Source organism: Prinia subflava, chromosome 7 (assembly GCF_021018805.1).
Source record: "Prinia subflava isolate CZ2003 ecotype Zambia chromosome 7, Cam_Psub_1.2, whole genome shotgun sequence".
In the NCBI taxonomy this organism is placed as follows: Eukaryota; Metazoa; Chordata; class Aves; order Passeriformes; family Cisticolidae; genus Prinia; species Prinia subflava.
Window position 1 is genome coordinate 3,633,173 of NC_086253.1, and position 14,877 is coordinate 3,648,049.

The window sequence follows — 14,877 nt, forward strand, 5'->3', positions numbered from 1 at the left end:
AAATGAGAGACCTCTGTGTATGTTTGAGGCTGTGATGTTGAGGCACAGTAGTGACCAAATTCAAGAACTGGGGCAGCTGAAACATCTTTTGTAAATTGGTGTCCTACTGCATTTTTGCAATGTACCCTTTTTGCAATCAAACCAGGGATCCACTTTGAAGATGATTGTCATGCAAAGGGTTTAATTTCCACTGTCTGAGCTGTTATCACAGCCGAACTGTTAAGTTTACACATTTTCTGAAGTTTCAAAGCCTCTGGCAAGTCTCTATAAATTAGCAGATTTAAATTAGCTTTATTAAATGTGCTATTATAAAACATTTTAAGAATGGCAAACTAAGTTTGTATGTGTTTAAAGGAGCTTGATTAAATCAATGTAAAGTAGGTTACAGAAGAACAACATGAATAAAGTTTTAGAAAGTTTAGGTGGAAGGCTCCTTCTTGTAGTCATTGTAGTCAGTGGCAGTGATGGTCAGAATTGTTCAGGCTGAAAAAATAAAAAACACCTTTCAATGTATTTTCTCTACACATTTTTGTGTTCAGATTAATCATAGAATCATCAAAATTGGAAAAGACCTTTAAGATCATCTAGTCATGAAACCATTAAATGTCCCATATAGTTTAATTGGCCTCAGAATCATTTAATTCTTGCCAATCCCTTGGATATTCCTTTCCTGTTTGTGCCTGGATATTTACCTTACCTGAATTTGCAATCCAGGACAGATGGGGTTGGGACAGAGTGCGTGAGATCAGAATGTGGCTGCTGGTGTGTAACTCCCCATATACACATCTTTAAATAAATTCCCCACCAAAATACAAAAAGGCAAAACAAGCTGTTAAATATTGAGTATGTTTCTTCCTTTTGATATTTTCTGAGTGGTTTATATCAGAATAATAAAAAGTGATGCTCTTAGTGATGATTTTAATTTCCTCTCGTGAATAGAAGGACTCAAACCTTAATCTTTGGTAGTCTTTAATTTTCAAGTGTGCTGAACCATGGCATTTGGTATAAAGGAAACATTTAAAAACAGAAAAAGGGGGAAAAAAGACATGACCCAAGATAAAGCAAACTAAATCTGTTATTTCTCTTGTATTTCTGTCTTGGTCATCCTGAACATTTATTGGCTGCCCCTTCTGTATAAAATTTAGGATTTCAGCTGATAAGAAGTCCAGTTCTAGAACATGTCTGCTTTAGTAGATATAAAAATGAGTAACATTATACAAGATTTTGACCAAAATAGTCCTAGTGGCTCCAGATGTCATTAAATTCTTACAGCACCTGACAGACACATTGGATTTACGGCTACCTTTAAATCACAGATATTCTTTTGTAAATGACCTTATTGTTTTGACAAGGTGATAAACATTTTTCTGTCTCACTGCAGTTATTCCACTCTCATCAAACACATTCACTTGCAGGGGGTCATGCACTGACAGCAGAGACCCCTGTGCAGAATTGCCAGTGCAGTGCAGAAATGTCAGTTTTTAGGACAACATATCCAGAGCATGATGAAGTGATGATGAAGTAACTCTCTCCTCCATTCTGGTATCTCCCTAGACCTGTAGACTACTTGAATAAGCTAAAAAATGACTGACTCTCTTAAGTATCTGTGAAAATACCTTTGGATTTCTGGACATGATGGCAAAACTCTTGACAGTGTTATTGGTTCTGAATGTCCAGGGATAATAGGAAAAAGACAAGAAGTAAAATTATCCTTTTGTGATTAATCAACACATGAAGATCATGGAACAGCCTGGCTAGGCAAAGGCTGGTGTCATGTCACCAGGTTGGTGGAACTCCTGGTTTACAGGAAAAGTGAAAATATTAACCTTGGGTTTTGGTTAACCCTTGCAAATTAATATCCCAAAAAATGTCTTTGGAATTCATGGAGGAAGCAGGTGGGGAGTGCAATGATTAGCAAGTGTGAAGGTTTTAGATGGTCATATTTGATTGGAAATCAATTAGTTCCACCTTCTGAAGTGCTAAGTGAGACACTCCCCAAAGGTTTATCTGCAGACCTTCCCAAGCATTTCTGGAGTTACCAGCAAATGGACTGTAATTAATTTCCAATTCTCTTAAAAGCAGAGAGGGCCACAGCTTATCCACACTCTTGAATCCACCTGCTGTGCCCTCTGCTACTGTTGATAGTTCATCTGTGAGGGTTATTTCTTGATAAACTCTGGTGCTAAACGGTCTTTAATTTGTGCTTTGAGACTCATTTTGGGTGAAAGGTTCTGTTCTTCCATGGATGTGTTGCACCTGGGTTTGTTCAGTTGCCTGGTTGGTTGTTGGTGTATTTACTCAGACTTACCAAGAGGTCGGATGAAGTGACAGAAGAGCAGGATTGTTTAGGACTGTGAAAAATCCCCCCTGTAGCCAAAGGGGTTATAACCCTAAACCCATCATGTGTCTGTGTTTTACCAGCATTTTGTGTCCTTTTCCAGAATAACTTGTGTTGCATGGGAGTGGTGAGGTCTCACTTGGGGGTGCAGGTAGCACCACACTTAGAGAAGTCACTGGTGGCACATTGGGAAAGCCCTCCTGATGCAAACCCTGCATTCTTTGTACCAGTGGCGTAACTTTGAGGGGCAGTGAGCACTTTTTAGATTTCCAAAGTGTTGGACATATAGAGGATTGAGAGGAATTCATGAAATTGATGATTAAAAGCAAGGATGAGCAAGTTAAAAGCTGTTCCTGGCAGTGTTCTGGAAAGTCTCTTTTACAAGAGGATGAACTGCTCTTGGAATATTTTCCCAGAACATAAAATCTGTTCTCAGCATTAGACAACCAGTTGTTCATAATCCATTTCTTGTGCTCATTTCCAAATGTATTTTAAAGCACGATGAGAAAAGACAAAAACACTTCATACTGGCCTTTGTGGATACATTATTTCTAGCAATGCAGGTTAGTTATGAAGTTGGAGCTGGTATTCTGAAATTGAATGAAGATTTCTGTTGTGTCCTCTTCCATCACACAGGACATCATTTGAACTGACTCCACAGAAAAAAATAAATCATAAAATTGGAGAACAGCTTGGAAGGGACCTTAAAGAGCATGTTGTAACATTCCCTGCCATGGGCAGGGACACCTTCCACTGTCCCAGGTTGCTCCAAGCCCTGTCCAGCCTGGCCTTGGGCACTTCCAGGGATCCAGGGGCAGCCACAGCTTCTCTGGGCACCCTGTGCCAGGGCCTCCCCACTCTCATGGGGAACAATTTCTTTGTTACCATAAACCTGCTTTTTTTCAGTTTGAATCCACTTCCCCCTTGTCCTGTCAGTACAGGCAAGGGGGCTGTTCTACAGAAAAACTCTGCTTTTCAGAAAACATTACCTATAAATAATATAGCTTGGAATGTTCTTAGATGTGACTCCTGGATTTACTGAAGACCTGGACAACAGAGGCTGGGTCACATAATTGTGGAAGCAGAAGCTGGATCGAGCAGGGCACGCACAGGGAACAGGCAATGGCACCTTGGGCAGGCTGTGGCATTCTCAGCTGTATGTGCCTTGTGAATTGTGAATTGTGGCAGAGAAGGAAGGCAGGAATTTTGTTTTCATGCTCCTTCTCCATTGATACCCACACTCTGAAGGGAAAATTCAGGATGAAATGCGTTGAAATCCTGGTTGTGTGTGTGTTGCACCTCATAGGGAGATTAGAGGGCCTCTGGATCATTAGCTCACAGACAGAATTAATAATGCAGAAACCAAGTTGAAGACTCATATTTCAGAGAGAAGTCATTGTGATTTTCGCAAGCCTAAAGACGATGGTTTGTTGACTACCTGCAATATTTATGGTTTCATTACGTTTTATTTGCAACTGATGTAATGTCTAAGAGAAATAGTCGTGGGTCAGGAGTCTCAGAAGGACATATTTAAAGGCATAACAAAAAGATAGTCATGCCTTCTAAAAAAAAAAAGAGAATAACCTGACCTTCTTTTTTTAAACCAACTTAAAAATACTGAAGGCATTACCGGAGAGTTTATATGGTGGAGGAGGTTTGTGTGTGGTGTATGTGTAATCTTAGAAACTCAGCTTTGCTCAACAGCTAATTTAATTTTGTGAGATCCAATGGCAGTCTTTGAAATATGCATTCCTAGCTCTTGTTTGGTTTTGTTTCAATGTATTTTGAAGACTTTTTGTGCCTTAGGAGGAAGAAACATACAATGTAATCAAAAGTTTGTGTTACTCCATCACTCCTAATAAATATATGGAAGGTCATAGCAAATTCTAAAAGCTTATCCAAAGATCCTGAATTTTCCAAGGTTTTAGAAAGAATATGCCAAATACATCCTCAAAACTGTACAGTAGTACGAATGTAAATTACCCTGCCATTATATATGTTTTTAAAGATGAAGCAGCAGATTCAGGGGGCAAACAATAACAAAGCTTTCGGGTTCACTTCAGCTGTGTTTCATAATCACATTCCCTCTCCTGCTGCTGTACTTTTGAATCTTTAATATTCCTGTAAAATGAAGAGCTGATTGTTTCCTAAGACTCAATTTATATTTTAAATGAGTGGAAAGATGCGTAATCAACTTGAAAAGGCAGGAAAATATCATCCTGTTTTTCAAGATATAGGACATTTTACGGAGTGTTTTGAATTCCAGAGACCATTTTTAAAGAACGCTTGGCTTAGTTCTGCTCTTTTTTTGGTAGTACAAATTAATTATGATTTGACAAGAGTGTACTTGATTCTCCTCTTCATATTTGGTGCAAAGCCAAGCTTTATTAGTTAGAGCCTCTAAATCAAAACCAAAGGTTGGTATCAGTGAAATGCTTATGGCTCAGGATGTATTGTAGTTTTTCCCCCATTTTTCAGATATTTTTGTCTATGAAAAGGTGTTTATGTGTTAAAGTGGATGCTGTGTGATGCACACGCGGCTGTGGACAAATACTCACTTCTCATGATTGCATCAGTAATGTTCCTTGCAGCAATCCTAAAAATTTGGGAAACCATTGGTGTGAAACTCCTGAATGATCCCCCCTTCACGCTTGGTGAGGTCTGTGAACGCTGGCTGGGAGTTTGTGCACCCATGGCAGGTAGGGGACAAGAGGTGATTCAGCAGTGCACAACAGTGAGTGCCAGAGATGCTAAAAATCAATCCTGGAAGCAAGTCTAGACCCTCACTTTTCTTTTTTAGTTGTATCTCAGGTTTTTTGCTTGTTTTGCGCCCTATTTCTTCTTACATCTAGAGCTGTTGTTGATTTGTGTTGGGTTTTATTGTTTCCAGTTCTTAATTTGAGGTGTTGTCTCTTCCTATGTCCCTGCATGATGTCCAGCGTGGATTATCTTTTGCTGTGTCCTGATGAGACAATCACAGGCACTTTGGGTTGGAAAGGACCTTCAAGAGATCATCTCATGGGCAGGGACACCTTCCACCATCCCAGGCTGCTCCAAGCCCTGTCCAGCCTGGCCTTGGACACTTCCAGGGATCCAGGGGCAGCCACAGCTTCTCTGGGCAAACTGTGCTTCGTAGTCAAGGATTTATTCTTCCCAGTATCCCATCTAACCCTGCCCTCTGGCAGTCGGAAGCCATTCCCCCTTGTCCTGGCACTCCACACCCTTGTCCAAAGTCTCTCTCCAGCTCTCCTGGAGCCCCTTTACATAAGGGGGCTCTGAGATCTGCCTGGAGCCTTCCCTTCTCCAGGCTGAACACCCCCATAATGAATATTATAATAATAATATTTTATTACAACACAGTCCTGATGTTCAAGGCAACAAGTGTTGGACAGGAATTCAGTGCATTGCAGTGCTCCCAGGTATGGTGTCTGTACATTGAGGTTTCTGCAGACAATTTTGCAGCTGAGCTTGGACCATGCACTGACATCAGGTCAGCAGAACTCATGGAGCTCACGAGAACCATGAGCAGCAGAAGAAATTGTAAATGTAGTGGGAAGAAGCTTTCCTGGTGCCAGTGGGATAAAGCTGGGTGGCATTAGCTTCTTTACCTTCAGCCCAAAGGAAATCTGTTCATAAAGCGTTTATCCTTTGATGTGTCTGCTTTTCCTTGGCCCTCACTCTGCAGGGCTGTTGGAAGCATCTGCAGCACTGCAAAGCAGAGCTGACCTTGGGATACTTCCCTGAAACATATTCAGAGGATTCTGAGCTGTGTTCTCTGAACTGTCTGGGTTTTCTGGCACCGTTGTATCCATTAAATACTGATTAGATTTAAGAAATCCAAGAGACCAAATAATGCTATCATCTCTTCCCTACTTATCTTAATAATATTGCCAGTAATATTCCAATATATCAATTCTAGGATATTCTATACTTAATCTGGTGCAGGGAAAGAGGGACAGGGTGCTTTTTTGTTTCAAAGGCAGAAGAAAGCCATTTTATTTATTGATTTGATTTTGCTGTATTACCTAAAGATGAGGGTAAAAAGTAAAAGCTGCTTTCAAGGACTGTTAAAGAAATACATCATTTTTCATAATGTTTAATGAATTGCTTACAGTACTTGTTTTACTTAAAACTGCAATTAAAGATCACCCTCTAGTCAAAAGAAAACTGTGATAAGAACGTGACTTGAAACTGGGCAGAACATTTTCTAAAGCCCTTTGGGAGTAATTCCAGTAATTATTCAATCTGACGTTTTCCAGAGAAATAACCCTTTATGTATGAACTCCATTAATCATAATAACACAGTTCACATGTCAGATACTTCTCTCCAGTCACTTCATACTCTCCATTTATTAGGAGACTAATAAACATCTTCTCTAAATAGGAGAAAATATTAAACTGCTTGCAGAAAATCCTGCTGTATAGGTTTGGTCTTGGGAGGTGGGTCATGATCTGTTGATGCAAACACCTTGAATTTCCAGGCTGTAGCTGCTGCCAGCATCAAGGCTCCTCCTCATCTGGTGTCATTTCAGTCACAGCACTTTCAGGACATTTCTGCTTTCTTTTCTCCTCTGAGCTGCCCTGGAGAGGTCTGGTTTGTCTGTCTGTCCAGCTGCAAAGACTTGCTGTATGACCTTTCTTAGCTGAATAATTGTTCTTTTGAAAGACCTGGATATAGGAAACAAAAATTCTGCTTTAGATCATCTACAAGCACATTGAATACTTTTTTTCTGGTATGAACTGGTCCAACACATTATTGGAACAGCAGAATTAATATGGAGTAACTGTCTTTGATGATAAGCAGCTCTAAGAAGATTTGTGTTATGTTTTTCTGTGTTTCATCAGCTGAAGATATTCCTAAATATTATCTTGTATTAAAAAGTGATGGTTTAAAAATGCAGTGGTGATTAGATGCCCATATTTGAAGAATTTATAATTCTGTCCTTTTCAGATTCTGACATTCTTTTGTGCTTTTGAAGCTGGCAAGTGCAATTATCAGTGTTCTGATGAGGAGTGATAAATATAATCTATTGCTGAATGTGGATAAAAGATGCAGGCAAATAAGATGGGTTTGATCCTCCTTGTGCATCTCCTGCCTTCTCAAAAGCTGAGCAGAGAATAATTCTTTGTCTTTGGAGATTTACTTTATAACATTTGATTGGGTTTTTTGTGTGTGTATTTTTTTTTTCTGGAGCCAGTGTGACGTACCTGGATTGTTACTGTGACTAATGCCTGAAATTCGGGATTTTTGCATGGCAGTTGTCATTCGTTGCACATTCCAGTAGATGGCAACTCCAGTCTTCCTGACATTTCATCTCCATTCAAACCAGTGATATTTTCTGTGCCCCCGCCCCCCCTCCCCTGCATCTTGTCCATATAAATAGCTGCGAGTTGCACAGAAATATGAGTCAATATTACTTTTATTGAAATTACCACACACTATCTGATTTCAACTCGAACAGTACCGAAAAGAAAGACGATAAAAAAAAAAAAAGGCCAGTAAGTGCCAATCCTCCTGGATCATAAAGCACACACTGATTCCCCCATAACTTCACAAAATATTTTAGGAGTTTTCATAAAAAGGATTAGTGCCCCAAACTTCTTTTTGTGTGAAATAAAGGAAGGGGTTGGCTGCAAGTACAGCACACTGGCGTTCAGTTTGATGGTCTGGTTAGGAAGTGTATCTCCCCCTGATTAATGCTGAATTGTTTATTTTTCCTGTTCACAGTAAACAGAGTAAATTTCATCAGGGCTGTAAAAATTTGTGAATTTGTGAATTGCATAATGATATCCCTGGATACAGCTTGTCTTGGATGAGGGCAGGAGCAGGCCCAGGGGTTCACTGCATGATTTTGCCATGGGAATATTTTCCAGTTTCCCTCCTGCCCCAAGCACTGCCACACTCAGCCTCTCTTTGCTGTGCTCCTGTTCCCTCCCATCAATTGTATCACCAAAGCACCAGTGCAGAGGAGCCTATTTCTGGTTTTTCCTCTGCTGACTTTCCCAACTTCAGTACTTGCCTGTGGAATTTGAAGCCACGAAATAAAGCATCTCTCTGTGAGTGAACGCCAGACATCAGCCACAGGCACAAAAGATTGTGCTTGCTCTGCCTGGGATGGAGACTGAGGATCATAACAGTCACACAAAGGGTCCTTTCTCCATCTCTCTCTATCAAGACTGTAGTTTAATTTTCAAATCACTTCCACTGTGTCTAGCAAGGTTTTATTTTGAGGTTGATGGTTAGAAGGGGACAGCGTGAAGGACAGTTATTTTTAAAAAGTAACTACACATCTAACTTAAAACTAATACATGCTACTTATCAGGGGTTTTTTACCTACTTCATCCATAGAGAACTTCCAGTAATCCCATAAGAAAATTTCAATCTGCCACAGCCTGTAGGAAATTTTGCTATTTCATACTAAGTCTTACAGTCACAGATGCAAACATTTCTTGTTTAAAATAAACTGAAGAAAAGTTCTAAAGTAGAGCAATGTTTAAGGCCAGATTTATATGTTCACACTTTTATTGGTTTAGTAAAAACCTTGATTTTCAACCCAGACTTGATTAGTCCATGGATATTTTTACTTCACAGAAACAGTATTAAAATAAATTACACTCATATAGGACAAGCAGAATATTGGTCCATTTAAGCCTGACTGATTTTTATGTAACAAATTAGTGAGCAAGGTAATTAAATCTCTTTTGGATGCCTGTTTCATCTCTGGAAGGAATCCCAAGAACCTCAGAAAACTGACTTTCAGGTTATATACAGGTCCTGGGTCTATTGCAGCTAAGTGGCTTGTTTCTCATTAGCGCATTTAGTGCTGCAGAAACGACTCCACCAGAGTCTTTATTAAAACTTGCTTAAGGCCAGCATTTTCCCTTGGGTCAATAATGACTTTAGAGGAATGGATGTAGAAGCTGGATTTGTTCTGGAATGAATTATGTCTCATCGGGGCCTCTAGGCTAGTATTTCAAATTCACCACCAGGCACTTGATCAAAAATTCTGTTCCAGTGTTGGGAAGACCTTGTTGCTCTTACTAGGGAGTGCAGAGCACACATTTGTGGATCCTTCCCTGCACCTGAACTGTGCATCTCTGGTTTCTTTGCTAAAGCCCCATTGAATGGCACCTAAATCAGTGAGGATGTGATTTAGGAATGTGTCCTGAAGGTCTTGTGCATTGGGAAAGGTCATTGCCTGTTATTTCTGACTGAAATACAGAGCACAGCAGAGCACTGAGTTAACTAATGGTAAAAGCCATCCAAATCCCACATCTCCTGGTGTGAGCACACTATTTCTGAGAGGGGTAGTAAATACCATTGTTTCCTGCAAGTCCTTGCCAATGGATAACCCAGATATTGCTTAATAATCCATATTGCACATCATGGAATCACAGAGTGGTTTGTGTTGAAAAGGACCTTAAAGTCCATCTCTTTCCAACCCCTGCCATGGGCAGGGACACCTTCCCCTATCCCAGTATGCTCCAAACCCCATCCAGCCTGGTCTTGGACACTTCCAGGGATGCCACAGCTTCCCTGGGCACCCTGTGCCAGGGCTCACCACCCTGGTCTCAACATACTCCCCACCTGTACCTCAGCTATTGGGAGTAAAAATCTCTGCTCAGGAGAGAGGATAAATATTCACAGCATTCCCAGGCTGCCCCACATGACCAGGGACAGGACACAAGGATGTGGGATGGGAAATCTGCCTCGGCCTGCAAAGGAAAAGCAGTCCCCAAAGGGCTGCTGGGGTTTAACCCCGGCCAGGAACCGAGCACCACAGCCACCCACTGTCACCTTCCCCACTCCCGCTGGCTGGGAGGGGAAAGAGAGCTGGGGAAAAATAATAAACTTTGTGGGTTGAGGTAAAGACACTTTATTAGGACATCAAACAAAGAGATAATAGTAAAAATAATAATAATAAACATAACAAGTGATGCACGTTGCCACTGTTTATCACCCACTGACTGAGCCCAGCCATCCCAGGCAGGGATTGGCCCCTCAGCCAACTCTCCCAGTTTATTCACTGGGCTGATGTCCCATGGTGTGGGATGTCCCTGTGGCCACCTCGGGTCAGCTGTCCTGGCCATGTTTGCTCCCAGTTTTTCATGTGTTTGCTGTCTGGCAGAGCATGGGATACTGGAAAGGTCTTGATTTAGAGTGAGCACTGCCAAGCAATAAGTAAAACATCCGTGTGTTATCAATACCGTTCTCATCCTAACCCCAAAACCCTAGAAAATTAACTCTATCCCAGCCAGAGCCATGACACACCTTCAAAAAAATATTTCTTCCTTAAAATTTCTGTCTCAGTTGTATGAGCAAGTATTTCTGAATTCAGTAACTCAACAAATTAAAAAAAAAAGGGTGGGTTTTTTTCCTAGTTTTTAAATCCTTCTTATGTTGATGATCAGATAAAATAAAATATTGACTTAGAATAAGATCTTTAATTTATGAGCCCAAACCGAAATTGCTGGTTTTCCCTTTGCTGGTCTGGTTTTAAAACACGATCAAGTGTTATTTACAAATGCAGTATTTTGGGAGTGTTTATTCTGCTTTTCAGGCTGAGGTATGCATTGAAATGCCAAGGTGTTTGATATTAAAAGCGATTGCTAGCGGATGATGGGCACACAGGTGTTTGGTTTTACTCTGTGCTTGCCAAGGACAGTTCCTTGCATGGCTCACAAGCACATTCACATCCCCATTTTTTCCTGCTGACTGGATTTTCCCTGAGTGCTGTGCTCAGAGACTGCAAATGGGACATCACCTAAGAGGCCCCATCAAAACCTGGAGCCAGTGGTGGATGTTACAATGGATATTGCACTCTAACTGCTGTGTCTGTAGCACAGTATTAAATATAAATAATTGCTTTTATATATACAGCGAAATTTCCCCTATAGCCATTTCCATGGTTTATTTCTAGCCTAACAACTGCAGGAATTGAAAAAAAACCTCTACTTTTGCTATATACCATACATCACACTCCTTACTTTTCATCCTAAAGTCAATTTTCCAGATGTTTCTCTACAAAACAGAATAGAGTAGTTTAGCAGCTACAGGAGACTGTAAAATATATTTACTTTCTTGCAATGTGTTTATTTTCTGTTGGAATTTTAGAGAATACAATTTAGATAACATCATGTCAAGGCTAACAGAGTAAATTCTGTGTTTAGTTAAGTTTTGCTTGACAGTTTATAAAACTGAAACAACATTTCACAGAGTGGGAATTAAAAACACCCTCATATGAAATGTGTAATCCAGTCAGCTTAATCAAAATATCAAGAAACAGAAGAATATTTATGGGTGCAGTAAGTGTAGAATCACAGAATCATTTAGGTTGGAAAAGCCCTTTAATATCGTGCACCAAGGCCACCACTAAACCAAGGCCGCAACTTTCATCTCTCCAATGTTGCACTTAATCCCTAAGGAAGAAAATAGAGCTTTAGTCAATATATAGGACATCATCTTTTGCAGAAACTTCCACCATTTGGCTTCCACTTAACCAGTAAAGATACAATAAAACAGTGGAGCTATTTTAGGGGCTTATTTTATTTTAGTTTTTAATTTTTTTTTTTTTTTACATGAAGACTAAAATAAGTTTGACTTCAGTGCTGAGTTGTTTTAGAATATGGAAAATAGACAAAGTTTAAGAACATGTGTTCTGATCTGTAGATCCTCTAGAGCTGAGGTGGATCCTCACCCGAATTATGGGATGGGGACTTCTGCATTACCTTTAAAGCTTTGAGTCTCAGCCCTGACCGTATTTTGGAGCCTCCTTATAAATAATGCTCTACTTGGAGCTTCCCATCTAACCCAGTCTTCTTAAAGAAATGTAAACCCCTCTGAATAAGAGTTAAAAAGTGGCTCAGCTCTGTTTTACACGATTCTTTCTGTCAGGTATAGCTGGGCTGGTCCTTGCTTTATAAACCCTCCTAGTCCATGGCAGTGCAGTGGATTTAAGAAATCCCTGGTCCGTGTCTTTGCTCTAAGGCAATGCGCATTTGGTCTTTCCTCACACATCAGCTCCTCTTGAAGGCTCTGAACACTTCTCAAGGAAAAGTTTCTCCCCCCAGAGGGTCCCCTCGGCTCTCCAGGGAATGGGCATGGCCCCAAGAGCTCCAGGAGGATTTGGACAAGGCTCTCAGGGACAGGGTGGGATTGTTGGGGTGTCTGTGCAGGATAGGAGCTGGATTCCCCCATCCCTGCGGGCCCCTTCCTGCTCAGGACCCTCTGTGATCTGTAATTCTGTGATTAATTCCTCAGATTCCGGGAGTTTAACAAGCCTGTTGCTGTAGGACACAAAATGAACCACACAGACTTCATGAATTCTCAGAGGTCTAGAAAAGAACGTTTATTCAAAATGTGATCTCTTTATATGCTATTTACAGAGACCAATGTGATTGGATGGGCAGAGTTAACACCTCTTCAACCACACTGGTCAAGCCAGAGGGCCATCAAGAAATCCCTCCTCTAAAAGGAATGAACAACATAGATACAGTTAGCAAAACATTTCTTTTTGTGCACAGCAAACCGCCTGGGAAAGAAATTTCACAAACCAAAACATCCCAGATATGAAATCAGGATTACACAAGCCCAGTGCATTCAGGCTCCTCCTGTTGCTGCTGCTTTTGATCTGGTTTGGGTCCCTCCTAAACTGATCACGTTTTCTGTGTACACAGTGCCAAAACAAACCCCAAGGTACTGGAGCTGAGGCCTTGCCAGCAGGGAGGACAGACTCTCCTGGCTCTGCTGGCTGTTCTGCTGGAGGAGGACGCCTGCCTTGGTGGCACCTGGTGGCACTGGTGGCTCGTGTCCTCCCGTGACGTGCAAGACCTCTTCTGCAGATTCTCTAGAGCTGCTACTTGTTCTGGGTGTTATAGCTGTTATTCCTGACTGAGTGAACATCTTACACATGACCCTGTTAGAATAGCATCTCTGTCTCTTTTCTTTTTTTTTTTTTTTAAAGTGCAATTTGTTAGAATCATTTTGGATTTTTGTTCTGCTCTCCTGAACATTCTCTGTGCTTCTCAGCTCGGTGTCACCTCCAAACTGAATAAGCATATTCCACGTGCTATCACCCAGGTCATTAATGATGAAATGAAACATTGATGGACTCAGGAAAAAACCTTTCTGTGTCATTTCTAGGGGAATTGTAGGTAGAAAGCTCATTACATAGCATGGATAATTATGTTAATGAAACTGTGTAAAAAAGGAAGTATCTGCATCAAACAGTGGTGATGGGAGAACTTGCCTACACCAAGGCATTTCCTTTTCTCCTCTCAATTTTTGCCTGAGTTGAAGTTACCTGACTGTGCCTCGGTACCATCTGAGCATCATGAGCAGGACACAGGAAGAAAAAAATAGATTTTCTCCTCTCTAGAGCTGAGCTGAGTCCTGTAATGAGAAGGAAAGAGTCTTTAGGTAACATGCATAAGCAGTGGAATGCATATTTCATTCCTCTGCCTGCCCAGAAAGTCTGTACAGTATGAAAAAACTCTGTAATTTAAATAAGGAAATTTGCAAGAACTCACAATAAAAGGGATTTTCTTCGTCTTTGCTCTGATCCCACAGGTGCCCACACAACTGCAGCTCCCATCTCACCATTTCATTGTGTGACAGCCTTTCCCACAGAGCTGGAGAATTGTAGGCATTCACTTAAATGCACAAATCACTTTGTGCTGAATTATGGATTTTCTTAAATTTTATTTTAATACGAAATAAGATTCTACTATTTTAAATAAATACATCTCCTCATTTCTAGCTGTAGCGCTTCTGTGAGAAGAGTTACTACATTCATATATTCTGTCTCTATGAGCTCAGTATAACATTTGAATTAGCGATTACCTGCATTATGTGTAAAAATTGATGGAGCTGGACAGCTGTGCCCCTGAGGACTCTCAAAGGTATTAACTATTGCAGTGAGGGCCTGGAATACATTATCTGCATTATGTGCAGGTACATTTGCCTGCCTTGAACTTCAGCTTTTCATCCCTGTTAGTCAGTGACCATCTCACATGCAGAATATATTCAGCGAGGTGACCCTTTGGCACCTTTGGCTTTCTGAGCTGAAATAAAACTTATTTTTTCCATAGTGTTATTCTCCTGAGAATCCACCCAAACACATTTGCTTTTGTTTGATTTGCTGGGATGGTTATTTACAAGCTCACACACACACACACACAATAAATGACAAGATGATAGGATTTTTTTTTTTATTATCTAAACTGCATTTCCATGAAACTTTGGCTTATGTGGAATGATCTATTATAATATTTCTTACAATTTATTTGACACCTGTCCTATACTCTGGGCACTTCCAGCTATCTAAAGTACATCTGCAGCTTCCAGTGCAATAGTATTTTTGCACCTCCAGTATTTTATTTTGTGTCATTTATCTTCAAAACACCTGCATGAAATATTCCTGCTTATAAAATAGATAGAGAAGGTAAACAGAGGCTAAACAGAACCAACACCACCCAGGATTCCTGTGCTGAAGCAGAGATTTTGTGCTTCAGGAGTCATAAACCGACACCGTGGGCAT

At 40.6% G+C, this 14,877-nt stretch overlaps 1 protein-coding gene across 2 annotated transcripts in view; it reads left to right on the forward strand.

Moving 5' to 3' along the window:
- CTNNA2 (catenin alpha 2) overlaps positions 1–14,877 on the forward strand; it is a 464,238-nt gene that overhangs the window by 308,761 nt on the left and 140,600 nt on the right. The gene's annotated exons all lie outside the window — the stretch shown is intronic.